Source organism: Cetorhinus maximus, chromosome 38 (assembly GCF_964194155.1).
Source record: "Cetorhinus maximus chromosome 38, sCetMax3.hap1.1, whole genome shotgun sequence".
Classification (NCBI taxonomy): Eukaryota; Metazoa; Chordata; class Chondrichthyes; order Lamniformes; family Cetorhinidae; genus Cetorhinus; species Cetorhinus maximus.
The window spans coordinates 761,795-778,729 of record NC_135916.1 but is presented as its reverse complement, the minus strand read 5'-3'; the positions used below and the strand labels follow the sequence as shown (position 1 = coordinate 778,729).

The window sequence follows — 16,935 nt, the reverse complement described above, 5'->3', positions numbered from 1 at the left end:
ACAAACAGCCATAGAAAATATTGACAAATACAGGGAATACCACTGAGTCACATACCACAAAGGAGAAGGTGCAGAGAACAACACACAATCACAAGTAAAAAAAACTGGGCACTACAAAGAGAAAAAGAAAACTTTTACCAGACATTAACATATACTTTATAAGACCACACTAATATACCAGGTATCACTAACATATATATTGTAACACCACACTAATATATCAGGTATCACTAACATATACATTGTAACACCACACTAATATATCAGGTATCACTAACATATACATTGTAACACCACACTAATATATCAGGTATCACTAACATATACATTGTAACACCACACTAATATATCAGGTATCACTGACATTAACATTGTTAGACCACACTAATATATCAGGTATCACTAACATATACATTGTAACACCACACTAATATATCAGGTATCACTAACATATTCATTGTAACACCACACTAATGTATCAGGTCTCACTAACATATACATTGTAACACCAAACTAATATATCAGGTAACACTAACATATTCATTGAAACACCACACTAATATATCAGGTATCACTGACATTAACATTGTTACACCACACTAATATATCAAGTCTCACTAACATATACATTGTAACACCAAACTAATATATCAGGTATCACTAACATTAACATTATAACACCACACTAATATATCAGATATCACTAACATATTCATTGTAACACAACACTAATGTATCAGGTATCACTAACATATACATTGTAACACTACTATAATATATCAGGTATCACTAACATTAAAATTGTAACACCACACTCATATATCAGGTATCACTATCATTAAAATTGTACATTGTAACACCACACTAATATATCAGGTATCACTAACATTAACATTGTAACACCACAATAATATATCAGGTATCACTATCATTAACATTGTAACACCACACTAAGATATCAGGTATCACTAACATACTCATTGTAACACCACACTAAGATATCAGGTATCACTAACATCTACATTGCAACACCACACTAATGTATCAAGTATTGACGGTCTCAAATGGAAACCACACTTCCAAATTTGAGACTGGCAAGTACCATAGGATCTCAGCAATGGACAGGCACAGAATGAAAACACACACAAATGCCAGAAACCAATTGGTAAAGGTGAAAACACTCACTCAACTGCCAAAAATTGGCATAATAAGCAAAATCTGCATTCACATACCAGAGACTAACAGGGACAGAGTACATCATCCATGGACATGTCACAGATTGAGAGATTCTAATACCCAGAGTCATGTACTGGATTGAACATACATTCATCATATACCAGAAACTTAACAAGACAAAGAAAACTTCACCCAAAAAAGGAAAATATATTGAGAAGCAAATTGAAAAGCCACTTTCTCAATTCATTGATGGATACAAAGGAAAATGTATCCTCCTGGCTTAGAAACTGAATAAAATGCATATGCAGGAAAGAGACAGGTACAGAGTAAAATCTGTTATTGCACAGCAGGGCCTGAGGTGGAGAGACTAAAATGCGAAATTGTATACCACAAACTGACAGGTATATAATAATCATACACTCCCTCAGCAGAAACTGAAGTAATTACATAAAAATCCATGCTATAGTAAACACACACGCACACACACACACACAAACACACAACCACACACACCCCCCCTCCCCAGCCCCACATCCGCCCCCCGCCCCCCCGCCCCACACACACACACACACACACTCTCCCACACCCATAACAAAGACACTCTGGTGCAGTAATAAACATGCACTCAGAGGAGCAGCTGAACTCACATATCATAGGCTGAAACTTACAGTTTAGAAGGTACCCCCATAATTCCAAAACTGACAGGTACAGAGCACAATGCAGAATTACATACCAGAGACTGATAGATATGGATGTAAACCTGCACACAGAAATCAGAAAATAGCAGGTACAGATTAAAACACGCAATTACATATGATAGTGAAAAACCAAATACTCACCTAGTGGAAACTGACAGATACAGAATAAAATACAGCCTCACATCAGAAACTGACCAGCAGAGAGAGAGAGAGAGAGAGAGAGAAAGGCACATGTCAGAAACTGACCGCTACTGAATTATTCACCCAATGACAAATTAGAAACTGAAGAAACAGTTTAAAAGCCACACTTGCACACTGGAAGATATGGTAAGGACTGAGAAAAGCCATGTAAAAAAACTGTCATGTAAACCAAGTGGGCGAGCAATGAATGCAACCTATATTCACATACCAGAAGCAGAATGAACAATGTAAATTCCATGTTCAAATAGAAAATTAAAACCTAAGAAACAAGAGGAAACTCCACATGCATATAAACAAAACTGTCAGACACATTACCAAGGCTCCACACACTAATCTGAACCTAACAGGCACACATACAAAAATACACACTCGCATGACACAAGCTCTCACATGCAAAACAAGAACATGTTTACCAACCATATGCTGGCTGGTCCTGATTAAAATCCAAAATCATCCCAAAAGCTGGCGTCTACAGAGTAAAACTGGCCAGCACAGACAAGAGAATGACAGGTACATTATAAAATCCATATTCACATATTAGGTACCTGTGGGAAGAGAGCTAAATACAACCATAGCAGAGGCGGATTGCTGCACAAGAAAATATACACTCATACAGCACACACTCTGACATGTAAAGAGTAAAATCCACTGTTAATTATCAGAACCTTTAAGCTACCAAATAAAAAAAAACACATGCCCATATCAGTAACTGAATATAAAAAGACAAAAGATATCTGTAAAATAAAGTTACACAGCAAAACTCAGAATCACATCCTAGATCCTGACGAGTACAGATTGAATGCACCATTATTGTATCAGAGATTGACAAGCACAGAGTAAAACACAATATCACACACCAGAAACTAACAGGTACAGGTTTAAATTCATAATCACAAACCACATACCAACAGGGCAGTGTGAAACTCATACCCACGTGGAAGAGACTGGTTATAAGTTAGAATCACACTCACAAACCACAAACTAGCCAGGGTAAATTGGCATTCTAATAGCAGAGTCCGAAAGAAACAGAGTGAAAATTATGCCCTTTTCTGAAAATGAGTTACTGAATTGAAGATGCATTCAGCCAGCAGGAAGTGACAGATGCAGAGTAAAATCTTCACTGTGGGATTGCTTGATGATGATTACACAATATTCAGCACCATTCTCAGCTCCTCAGTTACTGAAACAGTATCCATGTCCATGTCCAAATGCAGAAAGACCTAGATACTATCCAGGCTTGGACTGACAAGTGGCAAGTAAAATCCACGTCACACAAGTGCCAAGCAATGACCTTCTCCAACAAGAGAATCTAACCACCACCCTTTGACATTCAATGGCATTAACATCACTGAAACTCAACTATCAACATCCTGGGGGTTAAGAGTGACTAGAAACTGAACTGGATTAGCCGTATAAATACCCTGGCTACCAGAGCAGGTCAGAGGCTAGGAATCCTGTGATGAGTAACTCACCTCCCAACTCCCCAACAGTGTCTACCATCCACAAGGCATGTTAGGAGTGTGAGGGAATACTCTCCACTTGCCTTGATGAGTGTGGCTCCAACAACATAAGAAGCTTGATACCATCCAGCACAAAGCAACCCACTTGATTGGCACCACATTCACAAACATTCACTCCCTCCACCACTGACCCACAGGAACAGCAGTGTGTGTATCATCTGCAAGATGCACTGCAGGAAATCACCAAGGCTCCTTAAACAGCACCTTCCAAACCCATGACTGCTACCATCTAGAAGGACAGGGGCAGCAGACATGTGGGGACACCACCACCTGCAAGTTCCCCTTTAAGCCACTCACCATCATGACTTGGAAATATATCGCTATTCCTTCAATGTCTCTGGGTCAAAAAACTGGAACTCCCTCCCTAACAACACTTTGCATACCTATATCACATGGACTGCAGCAGTTCAAGATGACAGCTCTTTTCAAATGCAATTCGTGATGGACAATTAATGCTGGCCTAACCAGACATTCCCACATCCCATAAATGATTAAATATACAAATTTTTAAAACGTGCATACCAGATAGTGACAGAAAGAGAATAAAATCTCTATTCCAGAAAGTGACAATTACAGATTAGGTACCACTCTCACATGACAGGAACAGATAGGTGCAAAAAAAAAGATACACAGTCTCACCATTCACTGACAAGTACAGTATGAAACTCAGAGTCCCACACCAGAGACTGAGAGTTGCATGATAAAACATTTATTCACATAGTGGAGATGCACAGAGAAAGCAACAATAGCACTCCTGTACCCAGAGCTGACCAGTATAGAAGAAAAGCCACACTCCAATACAAAACACTGGCAGGGACAGCATTAAAAATATATCGCTATTCCTTCAATGTTGCTGGGTCAAAATTCTCATACTCCCTACCTAACAGCACTTAGCGTGCCTATACCACATGGTTGCAGCAGTTCAAGATGACAGCTCACCATCACCTTTTCAAGTGCAATTCGTGATGGACATTTAATGCTGGCCTAACCAGACAATCCCACGTCCCATAAATGATTAAATATACACATTTTTAAAAACGTGCAGACCAGAAATTGGCAGAAACAGAATAAAATCTCCAATCCAGAAAGTGACAATTACAGATTAGGTACCGTTCTCACATGACAGGAACAGACAGGTGCAAGAAAAAAAGATGCACAGTCTCACCATTCACTGACAAGTACAGTATGAAACTCAAAGTCCCATACCAGTGATTGGGAGTTGCTTCATAAAACATATATTCACATAGTGGAGATGCACAGAGAGAGGAAAAATAGCACTCCTGTACCCAGAGCTGGCCAGGATGGAAGAAATGCCACACTCCAATACAAAACGCTGGCAGGGACAGTATTAAACTGGAACTCTTATACCTGAAACTGAAAGATGCATTATTGCAGCAACACTGCTACACTAGGGAACTGGGAAGTACATATGGAGCCCACCCTCACACACCAAAGACTGACAGAGAGAAATAAAAATCTATGTTGACTAACCAGGGAGGAAACAGGTGCAGAGCACACAACACACATACATAGCAGAGACAAACAGATACAAATTAAAATCCCATGGGTCTGTGTTAGAAGAGGACAGGGACTGATTTCACACTCACACATACCAGAAACTGAAAGGGGCCGAGCTAATCTACTCACATACACCAAAACTGACAGATATAAAGGAAAATCTACACTGCCTTAGTCCAAAATGGCAGAGGCAGAATGAGACCAAGGTCACGTCTCAGAAACTGACAGACATAGTGTAAAATCCACACTCACTACCAGGGACTGATGTATAGAATAAAATGCTGATCCACAGAGCAGACACTGCCATGTAGAGAGAAATGAAAATGCCAATGGATATCGGAAAAAAAAGCCAAAAATCACAAAACAGATACTGCCAGCATTAGAATAAACAGAGATTCATAAAGCACAGATTCACATTAAGCAAAATGTTGTTATTTGTTCATGGGGGGTCAATAACAAGGCCAGGATTTGTTGCCCATCACTAATTGCCCTTGAATTGAGTAGTTTTCTAGGCCACTTCAGAGATAAAGCACATATGCTCTGGGTTTGGAGTCACATGTAGGCCAGACCGGGTAAGGACAGCAGATTTCCTTCCCTAAAGGACATTACTGAAACAGATGGGTTTTTAAGGCAATTTATGATAATTTCATGGTTCAGTACTAGTGAGACTAGTTTTCAACTCCAGATTGTAAAAATGATTTAATTGAATTAAATTTAATTGTGAAACCAGGTAACTAGATCATTAGCCCGGCCTCCTGGACTACCAGTCCACTTTACATGAGCACCATATGTCACCGTCTCACCACCAACACCCCTTCCCAAACCCGCTAATGCAGGTGTAAAAATATCTGCTGATTTTTCCACAACTGCCAAATGATGAAACATTTTCATCCCAACACAGGGAAGTCCTCCAGAGGCCTGAGCATCAAGCACTCCTTCTGGAATGATCCCCACCCCCCTGACATATTGCAAGACCAACCGCACCATCAGCTCCCCAAAGGTCCAGAGCTTTGTGCGGCCGCTGCTACCTGGGAAGTTGGCCAAAGAAGGTTGAAGAGAGGGACAAAGGCCAGGACCAACTGTGCCAGCTTCAAGTAAAACTCCACTGTGCACTGTGGAAAACAAGAACAGTAGGGCTCTTTGAAGAATCATGTTCCAACTCTCTTGGCAGAGAGCTTTATCCATTTCAGCAACCCTTTGACTTGGAGTCTAGCGCCCTCCCATGTCTGGATTGGGAGTTTCGCAGAAATCAGACACTTTAAGTACAACCCATCGATTAAACATACCGGAGTGAACAGGAGAGTGACCTGGGGAACGGAAATAACATACAAAAACAAAAATAGCTGGAAAAACTCAGCAGGTCTGGCAGCATCTACAGAGAGGAACACAGTTAACGTTTTGAGTCCGTGTGACCGTTCGTCAGAACTATGGAAATATAAAAATGAGGTGAAATATAAGGTGGTTGAGGGGGGAGAGACAGGTAGAGCTGGATAGAGGGCCAGTGATAGGTGGAGGCAAAGAAGAGATTGCCAAAGATGTCATAGACAAAAGGACAAAGGGGTGCCTATGGTGCTGATATTAGCTAAGGAATGTGCTAATGGGGACATTAAGGGTAGAAAGCAGGACGAGCAAGTGACAGATAACGTTTGGTCTCTCCAATGTAGAGCAGACCGCATTGGGAGCAGTGAATGCGGTAGACTAAATTGAGGGAAGTGCAAGTGAATCACTGCTTTACATGAAATGAGTGTTTGGGCCCTTGGAAGGTGAGGAGGGGGAAAGTAAAGGGGCAGGTGTTGCACCTTCTGCGGTTGCATGGGAAGGTGCCATGGGAGGGGATTGAGGTGTAGGGGGTGATGGAGGAGTGGACCAGAGTGTCCCGGAGGGAACGATACCTGCGGAATTCCGCCGGGGGGGTGAAGGGAAGACGTGTTTGCTGGTGGCATCGTGCTGGAGTTGGCGGAAATGGCGGAGGATGATCAGTTGAATGTGCAGGCTGATGGGGTGATAAGTGAGGACAAGCGGGACCCTATCATGGTTCTGGGAGGGAGAGGAAGGTGTGAGGGTGGATGCGCGGGAGATGGGCCAGACACGGTTGAGGGCCCTGTCAACCACCTTGGGTCAATGAAGTGGAGTTAGAGAGGGGTCTCATCACCGCCCTTTGAGAGAGACTGAGACACCAAGAAAGTGTGCACATATGTTTGTGACTCTAAAAATATACACCCATAACATTTGTAACATTACATTACAAAACGTTGACTTGGAAATGCCAGAATGTGCAATAAAATTCAACTGGTCTCTGTACAACACGTTCCAATCTCGGTTCTCTCAGTGCAATTGAAATTCTCTTCAGATTTACAATACTCATTTCATGTCAGACATACAGGCTGAGGGCAAAAGATTCAAATTGAAAATTAGAGGAAGTGCAATAGAATTCAAATTTTGGTGTTCACAATATAGTTTTTTTTTGGAAAATATACATTATTCATAAAATATGTGGAAGAACATTACAAAACATCTTAAAATGGCCAACACATAATCATATTCAAGTTTTCCACATAGATCATGAGGTGATTCAATACAATCAATGAACATTACAGACATTTCAACATAGTCATTACAGACAGTCAGACAATGCAATGGTACTCAGTTTATCGACATAGATCGTGCTGCACTCTGAGATGCTTCAATACAATTGTTATACATGTAGTATGCACTGCATACATTCAGTGTGAGTCATACAGCCCAATGGGTCTATACAATTCCCAGGTCCTCGGTGCACTGTGGCAGAAAGTTCTTAGACAGTGACCATTCCCCATTGCGCCTTTGCCGTGCCTGCACCAAGCTTGAGTGTGTCCCTCAGCACATAGTCCTGGACTTTGGATTGTGCCAGTCTGCAACACTCGGTCGGGGACAACTCTTTGCACTGGAAGACCAACAAGTTTCGGGCAGACCAAAGAACGTCTTGATGATCCTCCAGCTGCAGTTGATGTTTGTCTCGGTGTGTGTCCCTGGGAACAGCCCGTAGAGCACAGAGTCCTGTCTCACGGAACTGCTCGGGATGAACCTCGACAGAAACCACTGCATCTCTCTCCAGACCTTCTTTGCAAAGGCACAATCCACAAGGACGTGAACAACGGTCTCGTCCCCACCACAGCCACCTCGAGGGCAGGGTGCAGAGGAGGTGAGACTCCTGGCATGTTGGAAGGATCTGACGGGGAGGGCCTTTCTCACCACCAGCCAAGCCACGTCTTGGTGCTTGTTGGAAACTTCTGGTAATGAGGCATTCTGCCAAATGACTTTGACAGTCTGCTCGGGGAACCATCCCACAGGGTCCACCCTCTCCTTTTCCCTCAGGGCCTCTAGGGCATTACGTGCCAATCACTGCCCGATGGGCTTGTGGTCAAAGGTGTTTCTCTGCATACATTTTTCCATGAGGGACAGGTGGTACTGCACGGTCCAACTACTTGCAGCGTGGCCAGACCCATGCTTCACTAGACCGGGGACAGGTACAGGTAGAAACACAGCACGTCGTGACACTTGGTGTTTGCGTACCGAGGGCCTATGCACAGCTTGATGCAGCCACACACAAAGGTGGCCATCAGTATGAGGGCGATGTTGGGCACATTTTACTCTCTTTCATCTCGTGGATTGTACTGTCCCTGTGAACATGATCCATGTTCCACCTTTAGATAAAGCAGAAGTTGGCTCCGGTGATCACCATGGCGCAGGAGTGAGGAATGGACCAGACCTGCGCCATGTACAGCAACACAGAGTACCTCACACCTGATGACCAGGTTCTTACTCACAATGGAGAGGGAGCGTCACTCCCACATGCCCAGTTTTCTTTCCAACATCGCCACTCGCTCCTTCCAGTTTCTAGCCCATGCCCTGCTCCCTCCAAACCATATCCCCAGCACCTTTAGGCCAATATATTTTTTTTTTTGTAAAAATATACTTTATTCATAAAAAACCTTCAATCACATTCAAAACCATTTCAAAAACAACATTACAAGGGTACAATCCAGGTTAAACTTTTACAAAATGTATCACCAGGTGCATCAGTACAAACAATATTACAATCATTTACAGCCTTTCATTTTGATCTGTACAGCCCGAGGGGCTCTAAACAGTTCCCAGTCTCTCGGTGCGCTGTGGTAGAAAGGTCTTAGACAGCGACCCTTCCCCATTGCGCCTTTGCGGCAGCTGCCCCAAGCTTTAGTGCGTCCCTCAGCACGTAGTCCTGGACTTTGGATTGTGCCAGTCCGCAACAATCGGTCGGGGACAACTCTTTGTGCTGGAAGACCAACAAGTTTCGGGCAGACCAAAGCGCCTCTTTCACCGAGTTGATGATCCTCCAGCTGCAGTCGATGTTTGTCTCGGTGTGTGTCCCTGGGAACAGCCCGTAGAGCACAGAGTCCTGTGTCACAGAACTGCTCGGGATGAACCTCGACAGCAACCACTGCATCTCTCTCCAGACTTTCTTTGCAAAGGCACAATCCACAAGGAGGTGAACAACGGTCTCTTCCCCACCACAGCCACCTCGAGGGCAACGTGCAGAGGGGGTGAGACTCCTGGCGTGTAGGAAGGATCTGACGGGGAGGGCCTTTCTCACCACCAGCCAAGCTACGTCTTGGTGCTTGTTGGAAAGTTCTGGCGATGAGGCATTCTGCCAAATGACTTTGACAGTCTGCTCGGGGAACCTTTAGGCCAATATATTTTTTTTTATTGTAAAAATATACTTTATTCATAAAAAATCTTCAATCACATTCAAAACCATTTCAAAAACAACATTACAAGGGTACAATCCAGGTTAAACTTTTACAAAATGTATCACCAGGTGCATCAGTACAAACAATATTACAATCATTTACAGCCTTTCATTTTGATCTGTACAGCCCGAGGGGCATATACAGATTTTTTTTTTTTTTTTTTGTAAAAATATACTTTATTCGTAAAAAATCTTCAATCACATTCAAAACCATTTCAAAGACAACATTACAAGGGTACAATCCAGGTTAAACTTTTACAAAATGTATCACCAGGTGCATCAGTACAAACAATATTACAATCATTTACAGCCTTTCATTTTGATCTGTACAGCCCGAGGGGCTCTAAACAGTTCCCCGTCTCTCGGTGCGCTGTGGTAGAAAGGTCTTAGACAGCGACCCTTCCCCATTGCGCCTTTGCGGCAGCTGCCCCAAGCTTTAGTGCGTCCCTCAGCCCCTTAGGCCAATATATTTTTTTTTTTTTTTTTTGTAAAAATATACTTTATTCATAAAAATCTTCAATCACATTCAAAACCATTTCAAAAACAACATTACAAGGGTACAATCCAGGTTAAACTTTTACAAAATGTATCACCAGGTGCATCAGTACAAACAATATTACAGTCATTTACAGCCTTTCATTTTGATCTGTACAGCCCGAGGGGCTCTAAACAGTTCTCAGTCTCTCGGTGCGCTGTGGTAGAAAGGTCTTAGACAGCGACCCTTCCCCATTGCGCCTTTGCGGCAGCTGCCCCAAGCTTTAGTGCGTCCCTCAGCACGTAGTCCTGGACTTTGGATTGTGCCAGTCCGCAACAATCGGTCGGGGACAACTCTTTGTGCTGGAAGACCAACAAGTTTCGGGCAGACCAAAGCGCGTCTTTCACCGAGTTGATGATCCTCCAGCTGCAGTTGATGTTTGTCTCGGTGTGTGTCCCTGGGAACAGCCCGTAGAGCACAGAGTCCTGTGTCACAGAACTGCTCGGGATGAACCTCGACAGCAACCACTGCATCCCTTAGGCCAATATATTCCGCGTTAGTCACACAGCCTGACGCGTTCTCTTCTACTCCCATCCCCCGCTGTCCTATGGCTGAACGGCCTTGGATACCCACCTTTAGCTGAAAGTAGGTGGAGTGAATAAGAGGCGGGTTGGGGTCGGTGACTGAAATGCATTAGAGGAGCCGGCGGCTGGATGAGGAGTCCCGGTTATTGGGTGGATGGCTCTTCGCGTGAGATTGTGACGTCAGTGACATTTGATTGGTTCCCCCCTACAATCCTCTCACCGATAGAGCTGGAATTAAACCAATCAGCGTTCCGGTCTTGCTCAATCCTTCATTAGCATAAAAGGGCCCGAAGCCAGGGGGCGGGGCCTATTCACCTTGGCCTCAGTGAGAGTAAATACAAGACCACTCCCAAGCGAATGGTCATCAAACGGGGCGGGGAGAGGCGGAGGGAAACCTGTTACGCTCCTCCCGCGCTCTCCCTCCTCCCCCTCACTATCCCGTTCCCCTAACTCTGTCTCTCTCCCCCCTCTCATTCTCCCGTTCCTACCAACTCTCTCTACCCCTCGCCCCCGAACTCTCTCTCCCCCTTGCCCCCCAACTCTCTCTTACCCTTTCCCCAACTCTCTCTCCCTTTCCCCCCAACTCTCTCACCGCCTTCCCACCAACTCTCTCTCCCCTTACCCCCCAACTCTCCCTCCCCTTACTCCCCCAAATCAATCTCCCCCTTCCCCTCCGAGCTCTCTCTCCCCTTCCCCCCCAACTCTCTCTCCCTTTCCCCCCAACTCTCTCTCCTCCTCCCCCCAACTCTCTTACCCCCTTCCCACCAACTCTCTCTTCCCCTTCCCCTCAACTCTATCTCCCCCTCCCCCCAACTCTCTCTTCCCCTTCCCCTCAACACTCTCTCCCCTTCCCCCCCAACTCTCTCTCCCCCTCCCCCAACTCTCTTACCCCCTTCCTACCAACTCTCTCTTCCCCTTCCCACCAACTCTCTCTTCCCCTTCCCCCCAACTCTCTCTTCCCCTTCCCCTCAACTCTCTCTCCCCCTCCCCCCAACTCTCTCACCCCCTCCCCCCAACTCTCTCACCCCCTTCCCACCAACTCTCTCTCCCCTTACCCCTCAATTCTCCCTCCACTTACTCCCCCAAATCAATCTACGCCTTACCCTCCGAGCTCTCTCTCCCCTTCCCCCCCAACTCTCTCTTCCCCTTCCCCTCAACTCTCTCTCCCCCTCCCCCCCAACACTCACGCCCCCTTCCCCCCCAACTCTATGTCCCCCTTCCCCCCCAACTCTCTCTGCCGCTTCCCCCCAACACACTTTTCCCCTTCCCCCCACCCACCCTCCCTCCGCCCCCCTCCCTCCCTTCCCCGGGTGTGTGTGTCTTAATTGGATTTAAGCCAGCTAGTCTTGGGTGCTTTGATGTGTACTAGTTTTGAGATGTAAGAGAGGTAGAGTGCATTTGCATTTTTGAATAGAGCCTTCAAGAAGTCGGGTGAATTCTACCACCTAGCTAGCAGAGACCAAGCAGCACGTTTATATTACTAATAAACTTGTCACCATGAAAACGTTTCTCTTGTTAGAAGAGGTGGAGTTCAATGACGCTGATGATAAAGTGAGGATTTACATTCAATGAGCTGTGCTGGACATAACAGACAGCAGCTTTGTGTGAGGGGGCAGATACAATGTAAGATCAAAGTAGCTGTAAACCTACAACTATCTCCACAGACACCAAAGTGAGAGGAACCTCATTTTGAATTCGTAAGGAAAAAAAAACACATTTTCTCTTTCCACCGATGTTAACTTATTTAACATTTCAAACCGAGCTTATCTTCCTTAATATCAAAGCCTTCAGACCTGCTGACTTTAATTTAATTAAGTCCCTGTTAGGACCCAGCAAATGCTAAAACCGAGTTAGTTAAAAATCTCAGACTTTAAACAACTTTTATAACCTATATTTTAAGTGGTATGTTTGGAATGCAGCTCTAAATTCAGGAATCAGACAGCCAGCTCTCGAAAGGTTTCACACTAAACTAAATGAAATATTTTATTAAGTTATAACACATTAAACACATATACATGACTACAAATTTACTACTTTCATAACTTTTAACAAATTCCCAAATTAAGCTGCACTAAGGCAACAGCAACCCATAGACTTAACCAGACACCAGGCAAAGTGAGAGGGACCTCAGTTTTGAATTCGTAAGGAGCATAAACTGTGGCAACTGCTTAGTTTCCTTCTGGGATTTGGGCAGCTTGGCAGTAATCATCCACCAGCCATAACAGGGATTACACTTGATGGCTTTTCGTTGATATAATCAGGCAGGATAGGCCAAATAACCTCCTTGTGTGCAGCACATACTCCTCCTGTCGGTCACATAGCAACATAGCAACTGAACACTGTCCATCCACCCAACATATCAGTCTTTGAGCTCGGGTATGATTTAGAACATGTTTCAGCCCATTGAAGACATTTCAAAAGTGCCGAAGGAGCTTTTATAAGATTCGTTCTTGGGCTGTGGGTGCCCAGTTTTTATTGTCCATCCCTAATTTCCCTAGTTCAGAGGGTATTTGAGCGTCAACTACATTGTTGTGGGTCTGGAGTCAATGCAAACCAGGCCAAGTGAGGAGGGCAGATTTCCTTCTCTAAAGGGTGTTAGTTTTCGATCATCAGATTTTTCATTCCAGTTTTTTTTTAAAATACAGAATTCAAATTCCTCCATCTGCTGTGGCGAGATTCGAACCCTGGTCCCCAGAACATTACCCTGGGACAATAACACTATGCCACCACCTCCCGCTAATCGCTGCGTGGTGCCCTAATGCCCGCTGAGGTCGCAAAATACATTTTACGAATGCATGTCTGTTTTCTAATGGTGTGAGACGCCGAGTAATATATAGTAAATGTGACCCTCTTTGAGTGATCCGCCGATTTCGGTGTGATATCAGTCCACCTCCGTATAAGTTGCATAGGAGGAGATAATGGCTTAGTGGGTATTGTCAGTTATTAGTAATGCACAGGCCCAAGCTAATATTGTTGAGGCACGGGATCAGAACCCGTGCTGGTAGAATTTATGTTGAATGATTGAATCTGCAATACATAGCCAGCCTCAGTAATGATGCCCCTTGTCCTCACTTATCACCCCACCAGCCTTCGTATTCAAAGGATCATCCTCCGCCATTTCCGCCAACTCCATCATGATGCCACCACCAAACACATCTTCCCTTCACCCCCCCTGATGGTATTCCGTAGGGATCGTTCCCTCGGGACACCCTGGTCCACTCCTCCATCACCCCCTGCTCCTCAACCCCCACCTATGGCACCTCCCCATGCCCACGCAGAAGATGCAACACCTGCCCCTTCACTTCCTCTCTCCTCACCATCCAAGGGCCCAAACACTCCTTTCAAGTGAAGCAGCATTTCACTTGCATTTCCCCTAACTTAGTCTACTGCATTCGTTGCTCCCAATGCGGTCTCCTCTACATTGGAGAGACCAAACGCAAACTGGGCGACCGTTTTGCAGAACACCTGCGGTCTGTCCGCAAGAAAGACCCAAACCTCCCTGTCGCTTGCCATTTTAACACTCCACCCTGTTCTCTTGCCCACATGTCTGTCCTTGGCTTGCTGCATTGTTCCAGTGAAGCCCAACGCAAACTGGAGGAACAGCATCTCATCTCCCGACTAGGCACTTTACAGCCTTCCGGGCTGAATATTGAATTCAGCAACTTTAGATCTTAAACCTCCCTCCCCCCATCCCCACCCAGTTTCTTCCCCCTCCCCCTTTTTTTTCAATAATTTATATAGATTCTTCTTTCCCCACCTATTTCCATTATTTTTAAATCTAAAACTAAAACCTTGTTAGTCTTTCCACCCCACCCCCACTAGAGCTGTACCTTGAGTGTCCTGCCATCCATTCTTAATTAGCACTTTTCTTAGATAATATCACCACCTTCAACACCTCTTTGATCCTTTTGTCTGTGACATCTTTTGGTAATCTGCTCCTATCACTGCTTGCTTATCTCCACAACCACCCCACCCTCAACTTCTCTCCCTCCCCCCCACCCGCACCTTAAACCAGCTTATATTTCTCCTTTCTCCTAACTATGCTTCAGTTCTGCCGAAGGGCCGTGAAGGCTTGAAACGTTAACTGATTTCTTCTCCGCCGATGCTGCCAGACCTGCTGAGTTTTTCCAGGTAATTCTGTTTTTGTTTTGGATTTCCAGCATCCGCAGTAGCTTTTAGCTTTTTGTTTTTATCTCAGTAATGATGCCCCTGACAATAATCATCGATTGTTCTCAAAGCCCAACTGGTTCGCCTGTGCCCCTTTAGGGAGGGACATCTGCGGTCCTTGTCTGATCTACATCTGACTCCAGACCCGCAGCTGCCTGGTTAACTCTTAACCGCCCTCTGAAGTGACATAGCGAGCCAGTCAGTTCAAGGAGAATGAGGGATGGGCAGCAAATGCTCTCCTCGACAGAAGGTGTCCAGATCCCATCCAGGAATCAGAAAATGCAGTCCAGGCTTTACCTGACTTATTGATTTTTAACCCCGTTCGACACCTGGCTTCAGGAAAGATGTTTTGGTCTTTGTGGAGATATAGTCTATAATCAGCAGATCCACAAAGGGGCGCCAATGTTTTAAGTCCGAAGCGTTGCGGGGGGAAATGAAACTGTTGCTTTTTTCACAATCGATTAACTGAACATTTCAGAGCTGTGATTGATATATTGTGGTTAGGCAGGGCAGTAAGGAACATGGAAAACAGGCGTACGATCGAACTGAAGGCCGGAATGGTGCCAAGGACTGGTGTCCCCCTTTTCCTGTTCTGTGCGGGTTTTTTTTTCATTCGTTCATGTGATGTGGGTGTCGCTGGCTAGGCCAGCATTTATTGCCCATCCCTAATTACCCTTGTTCAGAGGGCATTTTAGGAGCCAACCACACCTTGCTGTGGGCCTGGAGTCACATGGAGGCTAGTCCAGTTAAGGACGGAAGATTTCCTGCCCTAAAGGACATTAGTGAACCAGATGGGTTTTTATAACAATCGACAATGGTTTCATGGTCATCATTAGACTTTCAATTGGAGATTCGTGTTGGAATCAAATTTCCCCATCTGCCGTGGTGGGGTTCGAACCCGGGTCCCCAGAGCGTTACCCTGGGTCTCTGGAATACCAGTCCAGTGACTATAAAATTTTAAAAAAGGCTTTATGTGAAATCTTGATGAAGTCATTCAAATTTCATCCGAAGATTTGTTTTGTTCATTTTGATTGGCTCTGATCGAGGCCAACATGACAGCACATTTGCACCAATCTCTGCAGTTAGACAACTGTTAACAACCGGCCACACAATAAAACACTGACTGTTTTATGTGGCCTTTCGTGTTCCCTGTAACTTCCCGAAATTCCTGAGATCCAATGAAACGCAGCTCAAAACATCTCCTCTATGATAAGTTTGACACGGGTTTTTTTGGTGCATTCTGCCCGCACTTATAAGAGGCGCAAACAGATGAATTCCACCAAGGGAGCAGAACTTGGAGGCGTTTCACACTCAGGGTAGGTAGGAAAACCGGGGCAGAAACCATGAGCTCCGGTCTGCACGCAAAAATGAATGCGATCAACAACGACAGGCTGGACCTGTGCAATACATTTAATGTAGAAGTTCGGCTCCAGTTGCTGAACAGGAATGTAATCTCACCAAACCTAACATCCACTCACAGGAGTAGTTGTTTCCTCTCTTTATTGGGATGTGGGCGTCGCTGCCAAGTCCAGCATATGTTGTTTGTTGCCTGTCCCTAATTGCCCCTGAAATGAGTGGTTTGCTCGGTCACTTCATAGGGGAGTTAGGGGTCTCAGTCACATGTAGACCAGGCCGGGAAAGGACGTCAGATTCCCTTCCCTAAAGGACAATGATGAAGCTGATGTTTTTTTTTAATGAATAAAAGATGATAGTTTCATACTTACAATGACTGAGACTACCTTTACATTCCATCACCTTTATTCATTACCCCCAGTTCATTAGTCCGGGCTTCTGCGTTAGGTGTCCAGAGGCATTACCACTACGCCAC

At 44.8% G+C, this 16,935-nt stretch overlaps 1 long non-coding RNA gene across 2 annotated transcripts in view; it reads left to right on the top strand.

Annotated features, from left to right (window-relative positions):
• LOC144672345 (uncharacterized) overlaps positions 1–7,553 on the top strand; it is a 29,699-nt gene extending 22,146 nt beyond the window's left edge. Inside the window, exon 3 of one of the 2 annotated variants that reach the window (XR_013574098.1) lies at positions 6,015–7,553. This is a non-coding gene — a long non-coding RNA (uncharacterized LOC144672345). The remainder of the gene's footprint in view (positions 1–6,014) is intronic. The other variant, XR_013574099.1, reaches the window with a different exon arrangement.
• The last annotated feature ends 9,382 nt before the right edge of the window (positions 7,554–16,935 follow it).